Source organism: Heteronotia binoei, chromosome 3, assembly GCF_032191835.1.
Source record: "Heteronotia binoei isolate CCM8104 ecotype False Entrance Well chromosome 3, APGP_CSIRO_Hbin_v1, whole genome shotgun sequence".
Classification (NCBI taxonomy): Eukaryota; Metazoa; Chordata; class Lepidosauria; order Squamata; family Gekkonidae; genus Heteronotia; species Heteronotia binoei.
This window is the reverse complement of record NC_083225.1, coordinates 59,597,842-59,613,766: the sequence shown is the minus strand read 5'-3', so window position 1 is coordinate 59,613,766 and position 15,925 is coordinate 59,597,842. Positions and strand designations below refer to the sequence as shown.

Sequence of the window (15,925 nt, the reverse complement as noted above, 5' to 3'; positions counted from 1 at the left end):
ACCAGTATCTTGAAAGAATATATGCTCTTCCTGGGGCCACCAGGAATATGGAAATCTAGTGTAAGAGTTCACAATGGCCCCCAACTATGTGGTATTTCCAAATTATATAGCCGTGAGAAAAATTCTTCACAAAAGGAAAAATGTATCAGATGGATCTCTGCAGCAAATTTAACATATGCTCTAGCCCACTGTTGCCCATTTGCAGGGTCAGGACCTGGTACCGGGCCACGGAAGCCTCACTACCGTGTCACAAGAAAAGCCAAAGCTAGCCCCACCCCCAGCAAAGCATGACCTCTGCTCTGCTTCCTTCCTTCCACCATCTCTCTGTTGTGCAGAGAAAAGCTAGCCTTGAAGACTGACACAGGCTGCAAAGCCTGAGCTCCATTTGGCTTGCTTCCTTCCCCCATCTCTGTGTTGTGCAAATAAAAGCTAGCATTGAAAACTGACATAGGCTGTAAAGCCTGAGCTCCATTTGGCTTCCTTCCTTCCCCTGTCTCTGTGTTGTTTAAGATAAAAGAAAGCCTTGAAGACTGACACAGGCTGCAAAGCCTGAGCTCTGTTGGGCTTCCTTCCTTTCCCCATCTCTGTGTTGTGCAGAGAGGAGCTAGGCTGCCTCTCCTTCCTTCTCCCCCTCTCCCAGTGTTTGAGAGAAAAGCTGGTGTCCAATGGCACTTTAGATCCATGAAGTGTTCTTCATGGTATGAGCTTTCATGTGCCTTGCAGTATGTTCTTTTGGGGAGATTTCCCGGGAGGCCTGGGTAGCAAAGAAGGGGTTTGTGTTTTTTTCAGCTGGGAGGGGTGGGGAGTGGGCATTCCAGTAGCTATTTTTTTTTTTTACCAAACAACTCCTGGGCAGAATTGTTGTTGGCTGGGGTAATCTGATGGTGAGTAAGGCTTTTCCCTCCCTTTGTCCCCACTTCTTTCTTTTTCCCTCTGCAAGGGATGCTCTGTCTGTATTCTTTGTGCTGGGGTGGAGGGAAGCAACAGTGGAAGGGCTTCTATTGCCCTGGCCCCACTGGTGGACATTCTGATGCTTTTTGGGCATTGTATGAGAGAATTTTGGACTGGATGGTCCACTGGTCTGATCCAACATGGCTTTTCTTATGTTCTTTCTTTCCATGCCTTTCTTTTCCTCTCCTTTCCTTTCCTTCCATTTCATTCTTTCTCTTTCTTTCCTTCCATTTTTACTGGATGAAACTTTTCTGCTTATCATACTGTTGTTGCAGACATAGGATCTCTGTCAGTGAAAAATTGGCACCCCCAGTTGTAGCCAGCTGGCATTTCTATGAGATTTCTGTGTGAGTGAGTGAGAGTTAGAGGTGTGGGGCAGAAAGAGATTATTGGAGATTACTGCTGTATATCTCAACAGCACTGGAAGTGATGGTGCTATGAACTTGGCACCATTTTACTGCTTCTGCTCTTAACAGCTGTCTGACACCAAAATTAAACTCCTCCTGTAGATATTAAAAAGGATGAAAGAAGTTCACTGGCTAAATACCTGCACAACGGGTTGCTTTTAAAGGCACGGGAAACACAGCCAGTAAAAAGCTGCAAGCTCTTCATAAATATCGTTTTTGGGATAACTGCAGAAAAGCTTGTATGAACTTTATATAATTTGAAATTAATTCATTAATTGCACTACAATTCTCTGCTACGTTTCATAGCAATTTCCCAATGTTTCAGTCAAGGAAAAGTATGAAAAATAGCTATCGAAAGATTTTCTTGAAGCCAAGCAAGCTTAGTTGTAGCTTGAGCAACAGCACTTCCAACTGCATACACTGGCCAGTGCTGTTGAGGAAGGGGTGTGTAGGTGATGCAGGCAATTGAGCATGGGCATTAGGAGTGCTTCCAAACAGATAGGTGCATGCAGGTGTGAGGGTGGAACGAGACGGCCCTGGGAATGTATGAAAAAGTGCAAACCACCAACTTTCCACCCCCATTTTGGTTCAGCATGAGTTTCAGAGAGATTTTTCTGAAAATGAAGTTACTTCAGAAGAAGAGGCAGGTTTGGGGGAGTGCCCTGGAAGTGACATCACAGGAAAAGGTGGAGTTTTGGTTTTGGTGGAGTTTTGGTTCAGTGTGCCCTGGATGTGACATCACTTGGCCCTTGATCTGGAAGTGACACCACAGGAAATGACATAATTCCTGTCTCCCGGCTCCACCCCCAAAGTCTCCTGGCTCCACCCCCAAATTTTAGTGGGCCACAAAGGAGAAGTGTAAAAATAACCAGGCCATGGGAAAGAAAAGTTTGGGAAACCCTGTTCTAGCCCATTGCTTGGGAAACCCAGAAGCATGAATATTATTTCAGATGCATTTCATTAAGTGATATCTCTAGTCAAAGTAACTAATTTCATTATCAGGTATGAATAGCACTTAGAAAGCATCTGTGTGATAGTTTGGAATATGATACACATAAACTCACAACTCTCGAGTTTTCCTTTTCCAGTGTTATTGTTTTATTTTAAAACTGCTTAGAGATGCTAATATAAAGCATTTTTAACCTCCCAGGCAAGGAAGGATACATGTGAAACCAAAACCAGTTCTTCTATCTCCAATTAATTTAAGGATGCTTCAATTCAATAACATAAAATCATTTGTAAAACTGAAAAGAGTGGTTTAATTTTTTTCAGGACAGCTGATCAGTACCTTTAAAAAAAGTTAGTAAAATGTTTTTAAAAGAAATAGATGTGTCTATTTTTCAATGCACTTGGAAATACTTTCAACTTTTCTGTCTTTTGTGATTACTTCCAGATTCCTGTGATACAGATCAAGAACCAAACAGTATGATCCTTTTGACTTCAATAATGGCCACGGTCCTGGTAGTATTCACTCTTCTGATGATTGTTTGCAGATTGCAAAAGCAAGTGCTGTTTTTGACCACTCTCTAGTAAAAAGAGTAAAAAGCCCATCATGATGTGTTACATATGTGCTCAGAAATGCATGCCATTCCTGTGGGTGGAGCTTGGGATGCCCATTGTCAGAAATGGGAGGCAGATTTCAGTCTCTCTGAAACACTAATAAGTGCAATGTTGTACTTCTGTTCTCTAATTTCTGATGTTTATAATCTTTATATCTACCTTTGCACTTTGTGTACAAGTAAGGAAGGCAAGAATGGCAGCTGTGCCTATATGGAGAACATATGGAGAGTTCTCTTTGAGTGCTGGTACTCAAAGTGTAGTCTGTTTATTGCTACTTGGTCATATGAGAATCATAGAATCCAGGGTGGAATTCTAGCAGGAGCTCCTTTGCATATTAGGCAGACCCATAGCCAGAAAATTTTAGGTAGGAGAGCCCACAGAAAAAAATTTCGGGTGGAGGGGCACCCCGCTCTGTGGCCCCCACTCTCTCACCACTCCCTCTGCACTGGTGGCCCCCAATCTCCCCATCACTCTGGTGGCCCCTGTCCCTCTCCGTGGTGCCTCCTCCTCCCTCCCATCTACTCACCCACTCAGTGAAGTGGTGAAGCGCCAGCTCCTGGGGCTCTTTCAAGGCACCCCCACCAATCAGCTAATCAGCAGAAAAAGCTACGCCATGGCCAGAGGTTCCCACGCCAGCTTTCCAACATGCTCAGCATGTTCAGCGCTGGGGTGGCCAGTGCTGAACATGCTGAGTGTGCCAGAAAGCCAGTGTAGGAACCGCTGGCCTTGGCGTGGCTTTTCCTGCCGATCAGCTGTTCGATGGAGGGGTGCCTTGAAAGAGCTCCAGGAGCCGGTGCTTCACTGGGTGGGTGGAAAGGAGGGAGGGAGGGGGAGGTGCCGTAGAGGGGGATGGGGGCTGACAGAGTGGCGGGAAGATCAGGGGCCCCCAGAGAAGTGGCAGCAGAGAGAGCGGGGGCCACCAAAGTGGTGGGGAAAAGAGGGGCAATAAAGGTCAAAGGGGGGTTAGGTGGAGAGGCTGGGCCCCACCAGGCCCCCCATGGTTACGGGCCAGATATTAGGCCACACAACCTTGATGTAGCCAATCCTCCAAGAGCTTACAAAAAAGAGCCTTGTATGCCCTTGGAGGATTGGCTACATCAGGGTGTGTGTCCTAATATGCAAAGGAGCTCCTGCTAGAATTCCACCCCTGATAAAATCATAGAATCATAGAGTTAGAAGGGACCTCTAGGGTCATCTAGTTCAACCCCCTGCACAATGAAGGAAACTCACAAATACCTCCCCCTAAATTCACAGGATCTTCATTGCTGTCAGGTGGCCATCTAGCCTCTGTTTAAAAATCTCCAAGGAAGGAGAGCCCACCATCTCCTGAGGAAGCCTGTTCCACTGAGGAACCGCTCTAACTGTCAGGAAGCTCTTCCCAATGTTGAGCCAGAAACTCTTTTGATTTAATTTCAACCCATTGGTTCTGGTCCTACCTTCTGGGGCCACAGAAAACAGTTTCACACCATCCTCTATTGACAGCCCTTCAAGTACTTGAAGATGGTGATCATATCACCTCTCAGCTGCTTCCTCTCCAGGCTAAACATGCCCAGCACCTTCAACCTTTCTTCATAGGACTTGGTCTCCAGACCCCCTCACCATCTTTGTCACCCTCCTCTGGACCTCTTCCAGCATGTCTATATCCTTCTTAAAATGTGGTGCCCAAAACTGAACACAATACTCCAAGTGAGGTCTTATCAGAGTAAAGCAATACCATCACTTCACATGATCTAAACACTAAACTTCTGTTGATAGAGCCCAAAATTGCATTTGCCTTTTTAGCCACCACATTACACTGTTGACTTATGTTCAGTGTATGGTCCACTAAGACCCCTAGATCATTTTTGCACATACTACTTCTAAGACAAGTCTCCCCCATCCTATAACCATGCATTGGATTTTTTTCTACCTAAATGCATAACTTTACATTTATCCCTGTTAAAATTCATTTTTATGGGTTTTAGCCCAGTTTTTCAGCCTGTCAGGATCATCTTGTATCCTGTTTCTCTCTTCTACTGTATTTGCCACCCCTCCCAATTTAGTATCATCGGCAAATTTAATAAGCATTCCCTCTATGCCTTCATCCAAATCATTTATAAAGATGTTGAACAAAACAGGTCCCAGGACAGAGTTTGTGCCAGGTGAGAGGAAATGTCTCGTTTTATATGATATGAGAGAGAAAGGTTTGCTAGAGTGTCAGACAAGGACTGAGGGGATTTGGCTTCAAATACCCACACTGTCATAATGCTCATTGGGCTAGTTACAGTCCCAGGCTAGTTATTGACCTTGAGCTAGTTACTGTCCCAGCCTGACCTACCTCACAAGGTTATTGAGGTTTAAATGGAGGATGGGAGGACCATGTATATTGACTGGAGCTCCTTGGGGAAAGGGTAAATATAAACCAATGTGAATTCTGGTTCACAGCATAAAAATAACTATTGAAGTAGGTAAAAGCTGGAGGTGGGGAAAGTGAAATTAGGCAGAGTGGGCAGCTAGGGAAGGTTTAGAGAAAGTCCAGTGGCAAATGAGTCACTGACAGAATATTTAAAACTTACTCAGAAGCAGGAAGTTTATATAAGAGCTTTCAAACAACCAGGACCCGAAGTAGGAGAGTGTATATGATTGTTGACTATTGGATAAAGTGAACATACGTTCAGTTTGTGATCCAGGGATTAATTAGTGGGTGAGCAGTCCAGTTCACTTTACAAGTGGTTGCCAGAGTTATCATCAATACAACTCCAGAGTCCAGACAGGCCTGTAGCCTGGAATTTTAAGCTGAGAGAGCAATCAGTGCAAGTGGCAGTGTCATAGGGTTTCCAATCCCCAGATAGGGGCAGGAGATCCCCTGATTTAGAGGCCCTCCCCCTGCTTCAGGGTTATCAGAAAGCAGGAGGGAGAGTTGAGTGTCCACTGGGCATTCCACTATACCTATGGAGACTGGTTCGCATAGGGTATAATGGAGAATTGATCTGTGGATATCTGGGGCTCTGGAGGGGCTGTTTTTTGAGATAGAGGCACCAAATTTTCAGCATAGTATCTAGTGCCTCTCCTCAAACCCACATCCCAAGTTTCAAAAAGATTGGACTGGGGGTCAGATTCTATGAGCTCCAAAAGAAGGTGCCCCATCCTCCATTATTTCCAACAGAGTGAAGGCATTTAAAAGGAGCATGGTCCCTTTAGATATGAAAGTCAGAACTCCCTTTGGAGCTCAATCATGCTTGTCACAATCTTGCTTCTAGCTCCACCCTTAAAGTCTCCTGGATCCACCTCCAAAGTCTCCAGATATTTCCTGAGTTGGACCTGGCAACCCTAGGTGTTAGGGGGATCAGAGAAAGAGAGAGGTGGCAAGCACTTGCACATAAGACTCTGGTTCAGCACTATCTGCACTGAACTCTCCACTCTGAAAGTGGTGTGTGCAGCATCTGCCCACTTTCTTCCTTCCAAGCAGAGCCAACATTCAATATGACACAGCTACAGGCTCCCAACATAAGACAGTTTACTAGCTCTGGAGAACGACAAAGGGTACCACAGTCCCTTCACACCACAACTCAGACCAGAACAGATGGCAATGATGTCAAACACTTCCAGGTACACAGCAAAACATCTTGCACCTAGGAACAGAGGCAGTGGGACACTCCTTGAAGCAGCCAAATAATGGTTTAGGACCAGGCTCCCACTGGAAGCATCCACAGGTCAGGTAACAAGAATGGCTATAAAACAGGTCAGGCAACTGACAAGGTAGTCAATACAATCACACACCCACATATTAATCCCACACTGGCTGCAGCCTCTCTGAAGCCTTATATAAGGAGTTTCTCTTCCAGGCCCACAGCCACAGGGCTGCCCAGGGATGTGATGCCCCCTCACAGATGTGGCCAAGCAGGAGGGGAGAGAGAGGCATAGCCTCCATATGGCTTCACCAGGTCTTCCTGCTTCTGGCTGTGAAAGCAGAATGACCCGGAGAGGCCATGTGGTGATCCCAGCTGAACAGGGGGGAAGGAGAAGTGTGGTCTTGCTGGGTCTTCCTGGTGAGGACACACGGCAATTGCCCCTCTCCCCCTGTGATGCAAGCCTGAGTCATGTGGGGACTTGAGCTCAAGACCCCCGCACCAGAGTGAGCCACCAGATGTATGGAGCTGCCAGTGGTGATGGTAAGTTCACCCCTCCACCAGCAGGTCCAAATTGCTCCCCCTCCATTCTGGCTATGGAGCTGTTCCCTAGAAGTGCCTCTGGCTCCCATATTAGGCTCTTCCCTACAGAGCAGAGGAGCAGATCCTCTGCTCATGAGAAGTACTTGGCTCAGATCCTGTAGTAGGCTTGCCAGGTCCAATTTAAGAAATATCTGGGGACCTTCAGGGTGGAGCCAGGGGACACTGGGGGTGGAGCCAGAAGCAAGGTTGTGACAAGCATAATAGAACTCCAAAGGGAGTTCTGACCATCTCATTCAAAGGGACCACACACCTTTTAAATGCTGTGACGGAAAGCTAGGGGTTAACCAGAAACTGAAGACGCACAGGGCCTGCGTCAGGTGACCTGAGGGTGGGGGCAAAGTGCTCGGAGCTCTCAGGGAGGGAAAGTGGTTGAGTGACAGAAACTGCTGAGGCAGTCTTTCAGTCAGTTGGTGTCTGACAGAGTTGGTGCCTGTCAGAAGACTGTCAGTGCTGGGGCCTGACAGAGACTGAGTGGGTCAGTTCGTGCCTGACCGAGGCTGGGAGGGCAGCTGATCCTGTGAAGGAGCTTGAGACAGTGACGGGAAAGTCTTCCAGAGACTGCAAGCTCGACAAAACCAGCCAAGAGGGCTGTGTGTGAGGAACAAGTGTGAGTCAGTCAAGACCTGAACGGTCACAGACACCTATAGACAACTCCGAAGATCTAGTGAGGTGGTTGAGGGAGTGGATGTGGGTCTGAGACACCAGAAGGACTGGTAGTAGTGGCTCCAGTCGAGGGGTGAGACTTGGCACATCATACCCAAGAGGCCAGACCTTTGCTAGAGGTGGAGAGAGCAAGATATAGGGAAACTGTGAACTGTGTAACTGAGAGACTCAAAAGAAGGAAAAAGTGATTGTAAAGCCTGAACCAACTGAGCAATGTGTTAGCCTGTGTAAATATCTCCCATATCCCCAGTTTAAAGACTTTGTGTTATAATAAATCTGTGGTTTGAGTTAAAGTTCTTGAGAGCCTATATTTTTGGGAAAAACTAACAAAGCTGCTGTGGTCCCCTACGAAGAGAATTCTATTTCCATCAAATAACAAAGTAAAATACCCCGAAGAGACTGAAATAAAGAGATCCAGCGAGGCCGTGAGGTTGGCGCTGCTATAAATGCCTTCCCTCCACTGGAAATTATGAAGGTTAGGAGCACCTTCTTTTGAGTCTCATAGAATTGGACCTTCTGTTCCAATCCTTTTGAAGCTTGGAGGGTGTTTTGAGGAGAAGCATCAATGCTGAAAATTTGGCGCCTCTACTTCAAAACACAGCCCCCCTGAGCCCCAGATACCCATGGATCAATTCTCAATTATCTGCTATAGGAATCAGTCTCCACAGGGAAGAATGGTGTACCCAGTAGACATTTCCCTCCCCCCCCCGCTTTCTGATGACCCTGAAGCGCAAGAGGGCCTCCAAACCGGGGAATTCCCTGCCCCCACCTGGGGATTGGACCCCTATCCTGTAGGCACTTATCAGTCTCTTCTAGCATTTCCTTAGCAGATGGGAGGCTCACTTCTGCACCTGTCCATGCCTCAGCCCTTGCTGTTCATCTCCTTTGCTCCTGGGTTGCTTTAGGAGACTGTGAAGGATCTGGTCATCAGTGGGTCAGTTTTGAGGCCTGAGGGCCCTGCATGTTCATGGTTTCTTCAGGAAGGCCCTGAGACCCCAGCCTCACAGGAAATGTCTGCCAAAGTGGGACTTGGGGGCAGGTTGTCCTCCTTTTCCTCCAGGGAGGACTTATCTTCCCATGCTACCCCAGGGTGCTCTGTCATACTTTTAAAGACAATTCAGTGTAAAGTCTTGGTCAGGACTTGTTCCATAGCTATAATTTCCTTTAGATCAGTTAGAAAACCTAAAGCTGAAGGATGACACTCTGTGTTCCCAATCCCATTGTCCAGGGCTGTTGCTGCATGCAGCCTCAGACCCAGATCTGTCACCACAAACATGCCTACCACAGGAAAGACATTAGGCAGCCGGATAGTAAGCACCAAATTGGGCTTCCAGGTTCTAGCAAGTTGGGGATGCTAGCTTCATGACTGAGGCAACGAAGGCCAAGCTGGCATAGGAGCTATCACAAGACCCAGGAGCTTCATCAGACTAGAGGGATGGAAGGTGGGGCTTTTTGGAGTTGCGGTGAGGTATTTAAAACCTCAGGCCAGCTCTCTGAAAGTACAGAGAGAGCAGAGGTGACCAGGAGGAGAGAGGGTGATTGTGCATGTGACTTCTCTTCTTTATCAAACAGAGAGTCAAAGGGGGGGGGGGTTTCAAAGATGTCCAGGCATCAGTGGCCCTCACACTCATCTGCTGTGCATGTTGTTAATTATTAGAATAAATGTATTTAAATAAAAATTGCAAATTGTCGATAAGGCAAAGGCATTTGAAACTTATTTTTGGAACATATGTTTCTTGTTTTTCCTTTTTACTCATTTTTCCTCTTATTTTTTAATATTTTTATAGAATTAGAAAGAGCATAATGCCTGTTATACCAGACCCAAAACAAATGTATTTGGACTTGTTCAGTGATCACAATGGGAACTTCCAGGTAAAGTATCAAAGATTTTCTTGACTTTTCTCTCCAAAGGTTTTGATATTCCCCAGCCCTCAAAACCCTGTTTTGATTCATTTGAAATATATACCCTCTGAGGTACATATTTACAAATATTTCTAATACTACCTTAACCTGCTGATTTTGAAATGAAGACAAATCTAGAATGCTGGGTATATCTTGCAACAACAGAGGGGGATCATCTGTTCTTATTGTATGTTGATATTGGATGTGCTGTGCAGGATTATGATGATAGAATTCTTTATAACTGAGTTCTAAAACTACACATTACTGTGTACAGCTGTGATTTGTTGCTGGATATTTTTATCCCATATTATGGCTAATAACAGCTTGGGAAGGAGTGACTATTATCAAGGAAGTGTCATGGTGGGTCAGTTTGCTGATGGTGATTGGGATAAGTGGTTTTCATGGTTAGCAACAAGAAGTCACCGGACACAATCCAGTAAATCTAATTTGACATGTTCCGTTGATTTTAAAGGGACTTAGCAGCACCTTGCCTTCTTTTTAATTTTTTTAAAATTTATTTTCATTCGATTTATATCCCGCCCTCCCTGCTGAAGACATGCAATTTTGATTTGCATGTCAAATTAGAAACTATGGCTTTTTGCTACTTCAAAATAGGAAGAGTTACTGGTTTAAAAGGAGTTTAGGCAATATGATGATAGCCATTTCAATGTTTCAGGACTGGATTAGCACAACTGAAAATATGTTGGTTCAAGCAAAGGTAGAAGATGAGGAAGAGGCATGTGTCATTGAAGAACAAGAAGATGAGGACACTCAGGCAGTAAAAAGTGAAAGCCCAAGAGAATCTTCCTTGAAAGACTAAGGATAAATGTATTTATGTTTGTATGCAGAGGGATAATGACGCATGTTCCTTTCAAAATGCTGTTTCCAAGTACTAGTGTTGTTTTCATTGGAGATCAGCTCATAAACACAGAAGGTAGAGACATCACATTGTAAGACTTCATGACTGAGTGAAAATCTTTGTGGACACACTAAATGGTTACCAGATTAGAACAGTTGTAAAATTAATACCATTATAGTTGGTGGAAGACTATGAAACAACACATTTCTGTAATAATATAGGTTAGTGCACTGTTAGCATTTATTAGATAATGATAACAATTGTAATTTCTATACTGATCTTAAAATGTGTAATTTGAAAGACAAAGTCCAGTTCATACATTCAGTATGAAAATGGTGCAACGGAGAGCTGTGTGAGGCAACCCTTTCCCCTTCACCATGCAGATAACCTCCATGTGAACTGGTCCCTCCATATGAGTGCTGAACAATTTTTCACTTTCAAATAATTGGGAACAATCACAGTCAGGCATTTGTGCAATCAGGTATTCATCCATAAGAGGGACAGGGAAGGGACTCATGCTGCTTCTTCAGCATCTATTTCAGCACTGCATTTTTTTAAAGTATGAATGTGGGTACAGGATAAATTTACCATCATTGTTTTTTCAACATATATTGGCTTTGTAGATCATATCATATGAATCAAGAAGAACAAATTCTTGGAAGAAGTCTAGTACATGATAGAATCTATGATCATTGGATCCTCACAGATTTACAGTCACTTTTATATTATTTTACCGTTCTCTTAATCTTTATCCTTTCCACATTCAGTTTCCTTTTGGCGCATACTTGGTCACTTCTGAATTCTGTGCCTAGAAGACTGCAGATGTTAAACAAATATTAAATAGTGGTAGATATCACAGCTGCTGTAGTATAGTAGATGACATGTAACTAATCATCCAGTAAAAATTTTCTAGAGAGTTTTGAATAATACACATACAATTGCAAATGCTTTAATTAAATAACCAGAGAAGAAAGCTTGCTCATCTTTTCACAGTAAGAGTAACCGCCTGGCCTTTTGCCTATACTTTCTCCATGAAATTGGGAACCTTGTTTTTTCACAGTTCTTTATTGTGCATGGAGAGTCCTAAACCCATTCAATGGAAAGTAGAAGAAGAAGATATTGGATTTATATCCCGCCCTCCACTCCGAAGAGTCTCAGAGCGGCTCACAATCTCCTTTACCTTTCTCCCCCACAACAGACACCCTGTGAGGTGGGTGGGGCTGGAGAGGGCTCTCACAGCAGCTGCCCTTTCAAGGACAACCTCTGCCAGAGCTACGGCTGACCCAAGGCCATTCCAGCAGGTGCAAGTGGAGAAGTGGGGAATCAAACCCGGTTCTTCCAGATAAGAGTCTGCACACTTAACCACTACACCAAACTGGCTCTAGACTGCAGACAGATGAATGTGTCTAGATTGCAGACAGATCACCATTGCAGTTCTGGTTCCTTCTACTTGCATTCCTCTGAAAAGAGTCCATGAATCAGACTCTATTTATTCTTTCCCTAGCATCAAGGAACCATTTTATGCCCAATCCTGAAAGGTCTTTTTCTTTTTAGGGCTGTGTGAGCATATTGCAAGTTCCAGCTGAGCAGTTGTCCTCTGCATGCTTTGGCCCATTTCAGATTAGAACCACAGTGTGTGGGGAAATGGTGTTAAAACCTCATGCCCATGCAATTTTCATGACTTGAAATGGCTCTGAAGAGCTGCTATGTGCCCCTATAGGGAAACTTACACATAGCCCATCAGATGACAAATAGTGCTCCCTGGCCATTTAAGGTATAGAACCAATGCAGGAAAGAAGTCTTAATCCCCTTCTTTCCATGTGCCTTGGTCCCAATTCAAATCAGCCCACATATGCTAGAGAACTGACAGTGAGAAACTGGGAGCAGAGATATGGGGAGTGCTATCACATTGACCTTTTTGGCTGCTGTGCAATCTTTCAGGCTCAAGTGCCGTGTTCTAGTGGAGAAAGTTTTTTTTTCCAGACGTTTCGTTCTCGGCTGCGGAGAACATCCTCAGTGGCGTTGCAGCCGGAGCAGGTGCTCTGACCTTCTTGGCTGCTGTGCTGCACAGCAGCCAAGAAGGTCAGAGCACCTGCTCCGGCTGCAACGCCGCTGAGGATGTTCTCCGCAGCCAAGAACGAAACGTCTGGAAGAAAAACTTTCTCCAGTAGAACATGGCACTTGATCCCGAAAGATTCTACAAACCCTAATAAAAATAACTTTGAGCAAATATATTTAGGGTTGAGTTGCTAGTAGAATAGCTAGTGAAATGGAATATCATTGAATGTCAAATACAAGTGTCAAATGTTTAGTGAATGTCTGCCAAATGTTCAGATGGCATCTGGTGAACAGTAAACATCAAACATCACAGACAAAGAAAGAGAGCAAATTTCCATCACAGCTTTAGTTGCCAACAATGTAAGTTCCACATAGGATCCCAGACAAAATTACCTTTTATATTTGATGCATGTGTTATCTTTTTGTCTCATTCTTTTATTCAGCATTTATTCTGGCAGCCCATACTAGTAAGGGTATATTATCCTGGCAGCCCATACTAGTAAGGGTATATTATACTAGTAAGGATATATTTCATACACATAAAGGCAAACCTAAGTATCAGCAGTGGCTTCCATGTGATTGTAGGATCTGTTTGGAGGAAACAAACTTTGATGTTTTGAATATGTGATCTCAGACCACATGGACAGTTATCCTTAGAAAACATTATATGAAGACCTCTTGTGATCTCACAATATAGAAAAATGCTATAAATGCTTAAGGTATTTCTGAAAGAGTATAGAAATACAAGTAAGTTAAAACATACAATGCACTATTTTGGTTGGACAACTTGTATTGTTCTTGATTAGTCCTATATGTTTTCTGCCATTCGGGCTATATGTTCATGCTCTTTAATTTTTGTTGTTGTTGTTGCTGGCATTTTCTATGCAGTGCTATCAGCACTACAACATGTCATAACTGTATTATAATCCATATGCTCACACACACTCACAAAACAGGCAAAGCAAACACAGTTAGCAAGCACACTCTTTTGTGATCTCACTGGGCAATTTACTCACACGGCTGAATTTCAACCAACTTCTTCAGACTAACAGGAAAATGAAAGAACAGCCTAGGGTGTGGAGTGTTCCTCCAAACAGAGGGACTGAGAGCAACATGGATGTGTATGATCACCCTGCCCCCCTGCAGCTTTCCTGCCAAGATTTAAGAGCACACACCTACTCAGAAACACAAATAGTTGCAAGCCTCTTTTAAATCTGCCAAGGTTTGAAGGTACATGGTGGTTGTTGGGGCGGGGCTTCCCCCTGCTGGTCAGCTGGCTGGTGGCAGGGAGGAGCCTGAAAAACTGGGGGATCCCCTGCCCAGTCCTGGGGACTGATAAGCCTAGTTGGGAAATTCCTGGAGGTTTTTGAGGGTGGAGCCTGAGGATGGTGTGGTTTGGGGCATAATGCCATAAAGTCCACCCTCTAAAGCAACCATTTTCTCCAGGGGAACTGATCTCTGGAGGTTGGTTGTAATTTCAGGAGCTATTTAGGCCCAGCCTGGAGATTTATAGCCCTAATTCTTGTCCAGATAAAACATACACACATATTCTGTGCTGTAAATATTGAAATCACCTGTGTATGTGGTTACCCATTGGATTCACTGACAGATTCCTGGATAATCCTGAAAGGCAATTTCTTTGTTCTAGGTACTAGCAGCCACATAATGAGCTCCTTCAGCATTCTGGCCAGATTTTGTTTTTGTCACAACAGATTCACGGCTGTACAGCTTGATGAAGACCAGTGTTGGCTGAAATGCAATATGGGGACGCTAGTATGCAAATGGAACATTTTTTTACGTGTTCTGCATAATATTTACTGAGCTTCTTGATTAGCAAGTTGGCTTCAGGTCAAACTTCATGTTAGTATGGTGAGGGTCAGGAGGGGGGGTTGCGGCAAAGGGACTTCTGTTTTACATGACTTTCACCCAGAAAGAAATAAACAAAACCTATTGAACAGTGGTTGAGCAAGCTGTATCTTTGCTTTCGCAATCTGGAAGCTGTGAATCCCTCCCACCCACCCAAGAGGCCAGAGCAGAATGACTGCCAATTACATTGGTTTGAAAAATGTGTGCCGAACAAATGATAAACATAACAAAACTTCTTTTGTGCACATGAAACCATGTAATTAAATGAATCGGCACAGTAAATGCAATTGGAAATCACAGCAGCAAGCTGTGACAAATGCTTGTGATGGATGATGTGATTAAAAAAATACAAACTAAATAAGAGGTCTGTGTAGTTGAAGGGAGCTCCAGGGCTACTCATGTTTATTAGGCTCTGCTCAGTTTCTACCTATTTAACAGAGCAACTCAGAAACGTTAAGGAGGAACCAGTTGCTATTATTAACTTGGGTACTGGAATACTCAAAGTAATGGTTATATTGTTAGGTACATTTCCTCAAGCAATGTAAAATTCCACAGGGCAGCATAACTTAGGCATGGTTTCCCCTGGACAAAATAACGAAGCCTTTTTCAGACTCTATGTCTGCGCACACTGAAAAACCAATGAGCACTTATCAGGAGCACATTTTGTCTGTACAGAACCCACATGTATATGCAAAATATGTGTGGTCCCCCTGTACACCTGTTCAGATAATATGACAACCACACATATTAGGTAGGGTTGCCAGCCCTCCAGGTTCAGAAATACGTGTAATTTTTTTTTTTTTGGGGGGGGTGAAGCCTGAGGAGGGCAAGGCTTGAGATGGGAGTATATAATGGGACATAATGCCATAGAATCCAGCTTTCATAGTTTCCCTTTTCTCCAGGTGAACCGGTATCTGTTGCCTAGAGATCAGTTGTAATTGCAGGAGATCTCCAGTCACCACCTGGAGGTTGACAATCCTAATTTAGGAGTATTATGTTCCTGATACACATGATTTCCAAATTCTCAGCATGTGCAGACACTGGAAAAGAACTGGTGCATCTTTATCATATCCCTTCAAAAATGTATGAAATAGATTAAGCCGTGTTACCAGAACTGGTCCCATCCCATTGCTGGAGAAATTAGCTATGGGTCCGGGGGAACCAGAAGGGTTCAAAGATTTTTCTACCAAGGTCAGTTCAATAAAAGGATTTTAAAGGTATTTACTAAAAATATGTTGAGATACAGTCACACTTTAAACAATCAAAATATATACACAAGCAAGAATCTTGGAAAATAAGGATTGGAAAATAGAGACAGTGAGAATCAGTTTTGGGGTGATATTACCTCTCCGGATGAGAAGACGTTTGTGCAGATGGGGTTGCAGGGAGAAGCATGCATGGCCAGCATGATGTGCTTAAAAAGGCCCAAAACTAGTGTAATGGGAGTG

The 15,925-nt window shown here is 44.1% G+C and overlaps 1 long non-coding RNA gene across 1 annotated transcript; it reads left to right on the top strand.

The window, feature by feature from the left end:
* Positions 1 to 9,577: 9,577 nt before the first annotated feature.
* On the top strand, positions 9,578 to 11,257 carry LOC132568921 (uncharacterized). Its single transcript, XR_009555226.1, has 3 exons — positions 9,578 to 9,664; positions 10,371 to 10,522; positions 11,177 to 11,257. It is a non-coding gene; the product is annotated as an uncharacterized LOC132568921 (long non-coding RNA).
* The last annotated feature ends 4,668 nt before the right edge of the window (positions 11,258 to 15,925 follow it).